Source organism: Pinus tabuliformis, chromosome 2_2 (assembly GCF_031772625.1).
Source record: "Pinus tabuliformis cultivar Carrire ecotype Pingquan chromosome 2_2, CPIR1, whole genome shotgun sequence".
Classification (NCBI taxonomy): domain Eukaryota; kingdom Viridiplantae; phylum Streptophyta; class Pinopsida; order Pinales; family Pinaceae; genus Pinus; species Pinus tabuliformis.
The window spans coordinates 1,116,669,180-1,116,673,128 of NC_142300.1; positions in this window are offsets into that span (position 1 = coordinate 1,116,669,180).

Genomic DNA, 3,949 nt, shown 5'->3' on the forward strand with positions numbered 1-3,949 from the left:
TCCTGGGTGCCACTGGACAGACAACATGTTGATGCATAATGTCTGTGCTGATCTCCAAGCACGTGCTGGTGGCCGTGTGCATCAACTTGTCAACATACATGTTCAAGTCCAGTCGGACTTGCTTCTTGTCTTCGCCTTGGTGAGTGTGCAAAATGGGTAGGATCACATATGTGCGTACGATGACATCCATGCTTTTGATTACCCTTGTATGTGATCAACAACATTTATCACCTTTTCTAATCTGTGCCAACTGCTGGGTTGGATCTATAACTTGTACAGGCATAGTTTCATCCGTCTGTGCATGTTGTGCCTCCTATTGTACTTGTTCCTACTACAACTCATTCTCTCCTATGTGAAGCTCCTATTCTTCCTTAAGTTGTGTCTTCAGCACATGTAACTCCTTCTCTATTTCTCTCTCTGTGCAAAATTCATGTCGTGTCTTCACCTCATAGCCTCAGTCTCCAACGTTTCTTTCATCACAAGTGGATCTGCTTGAGCTTGCAACTTTGTTCCACCTTTGTGTTGTCAACAACCTTCCTCTTGCATTCCTTATGTGTAGGTGTGCTACCTTCTACTTCTATTGATGGTGTTGCTCGTTGTGACGCTATTTCCATTTCATCTTGATATCCTTGTCCATGAAAAACTTGATATCTTCATAGATGGGCAAGTTCATAGACACTTGATCTACTGCATCCCCAAGTGTGCTCTGAACGGTCTCTTCGACTCTGCTCTCCTGGAAGCCATTATACCTATGCTTCTGAGAGGTAGATGAACACTTGTGATACCTGGAGAGATAGCAACACTCATGAAAAACAATCTTTCAGTTGAAAAACAAAACAAACTAGAGGACTCACATGCAACATACTTGTGTGATTGTCTGTGAAGATTGTGCAATTTTCACTGAGAGACTGATAGCCAAAACTGCATAAGGCACATCCCACACTGTTGGGAGGCTGAATGACTGCCAAAACTGTGAAATGCACAATCTAGCCTGGCCTGCTAAGTACTGAAACTGTGAAATGTGCAATTTCAGTCAATAGTGACATGCAACCAGCAAAGTGCATTGGGTGATTTCTGGGGCTAGCAGGTAACTGCCTCCAATAATTGTGTAATGAAAGCTTAGAGGTCAATGATGGGCTAGACTTGCGCAATTTCTGGAGGGAAGGAAGAGCCTTCTCTTTTGGAAATGCACACTGCTAATCGGGCAAGGCACGGCCCAGGCCAAGGCAGCCTAGACTGTTCGACGGGCGATTGAAAACATGAGAAGTCTGAATGCATGATGAGATGAGTGCGAACAAGGGTGAATGATCATACATGAAAACACCAAGTGTAGGATTCAGGAAATGGGAAAACATGCATGTGCATGAAGCAAGTCACTACAACGTTGATCGTATGTGCAAAAATAGTGTCATGCATGCGATAATAGTGAGATACAAACGAAAACTGAAACAATGCTTCTAAAAGCTAACATACATCAAAGTGGCAACAAACAATTGTTGAAATCAAGCAAACATCACTTAAACAAAGTGAAACACAAAAAGCGACACAATTGTCACGCAAGACATGAAAAGTGGGCTTACCCTAAAACAACTGAGCTGAATGTGCAGACGACTCCTAGATGCAATGTTGGATGTCAAAGTTACAAGGTTGATGTACGGAATGAGCTCTACAATGTCCAGTTGATGAGTTTTGGTAAAATCTAGGTTGTGACACGTATGCCAAAAATCTAGGAAAAGCAACACTTAGCGGGAGGTTTCTGAAATGATCCTTGCATGTAACCTCCAGCTGCTAAAAACAGATCCTTGAATTAAGGGATTCCTTTGCACGCTGCTTTTGGAAAAGAAGTCCATGCATGCAAATCAATTTTGCTCGGTCCCGGAGGGAACTGGTCAACCTGAAGGCACATGCATCAGTCTGCGAGCCTAGGATGAAAATATGTGCAGTTTCTGGGTTGAGCAGAGATGGCTATCCCAAAGGGATTGTGAAACTTATGGGAGGAATAGGTGGTTGTCTCCTAGGATTTCACAATTTCTTCGCTGAGCGGCTGTCATGGGTTGGACTGTGCAATTTTCTCAAGGAAGCTTGTCTGACTGCATCGTGCAATTTCTGATCCTAGTAGGCTGCCTGATTGATTTGTGCAATTTATTATAGTTGTTGGTCTGGCTATCCCAAAGGGATCGCACAATTTCTAGGAGTAACAAGTGACTGCTGCGCAGAATTGCATAATTTCTAGGCTGAGCAGTTGTCCTGGGATGAATTGCGCAATTTTTTAGAGGAAGATTGACAGGAATAATTACGCAATTTTGGAGCCCATCTAGGTGTCCAGATGGGTTTGCGCAAGTTCTGGAGGGAAGGCTAGTTCCCCTCTATAATTGCGCAATTCCCAAATGGAGTAGCTCAACTAGCAACTAACACTAAGTTTGGAAATCAGCCTCTGAAGGAGGTGGAACAAACTTGCATGCATAGGTTGACAAGACTCTATGAAATAACTGAAGCTAATGTGCTTGATAGTGCAAGACATGATGTTGAGGATGGTCAGTAGGGAGGCTCTAGAACGAAGCTCAGGGAAAATTTTGGAGGGTGGTTGTAGCCACCACAACAACCTAGAACTCATGATCCCCTCAGCAGATCTAGCAGAACAATGGGCAGATGAGTTACACGGGTAAAAATTGGTAATCTCTTAGAAGAATTTAAAACTGATATTTTAAATACCCTAACAACACAGTTCAATGTTTTTAAGGTAAAATAGAAACAAGCTGAAGAAAAATAGTTATTGGCTATTTTCTTTCCTCATTGTCGAAAGAATCATATTTGCAAGGAATATACGTTTGAATTGAGACTATGCCATTTGCACCAAAAATTATTCAATCGATCGTCACACTTTGCTTCCTAGGACGAAATTTATATTTAAGGAAGTTGAAGAATAGTAAGAACTAGTGTATTTTGTGGCACAACTTTGACAATGGAATAATCACCCATCAGGTATGCCGCAGGACCCTTCTATATTTTTTTCTGGCCAATTTGCTCAGCAACAATTTCCTAGATCAATTTAGCAGATCTAGAAACATTCTCCTAATACCTAGAATCCACAACTATATAATTTACCACACTCAACAAATCACTCATTTCCCAGTCCCTCTTGGCTGAATCAACAATATTCCACAACTTCATGGAAAAATACACCAAATAATGTGTATCCTCTACGATTGAAAAATCAACCTACTCAAGGGCCAATTTGGTCCCAAAATTGGCAATACCCCACTTCATCAATTAACCAATCAATGGGACATGATCATTTTTAACTACCAATTGATTTTTAAATATGTTTTTTATTTGATTCCAAGATGGAATATAATTTTCTCTTTGTTGTCTAAACCAAATTCTAACATTTCCTTCAAGAAACTGGAAAAACAACCTATATACACATCTTCATGTTGAATATTCATGTTATCATCAAAATCTAAAAAGGTAGTGTGATCTTCAACAGACAGATCAGTTTCTCCATTAAATCTAGGCAGATTCTTTAAATACCCATCATGAAAATTATTAAGTTGACGAGGGAGTTGTAAGGCAGCATACCTAGCTTGAATGGTTGAAAATCCATATCTGAAGATAAGGATGAGTCTGTAGAAGATGAGGAAGATTCTGAAGATGTTGTAGATGAAGATGAATTTGTGGAGGAATATGGAGGTGTGGTTGTAAGAGGAGGTCCTCTTAAACATTTTACTAATGGTGATTAGATAACTAAGTTCTTCTCTTTTCATTGAAATTTTCCTTCAGTTTCAAATAAACGATTTGTATAGACATAAAAAGTTTCCTTGGATTTGGAAAAAATAGATGCAAAAGAATGTACAACCATGAGATAAAATCAATAGGTTTTAACTCAGTAAAGTGTAAATCAAATTCTTGTTCTAACTTAGGTGATTCTGAAATAGTTTCAGGATTTGAT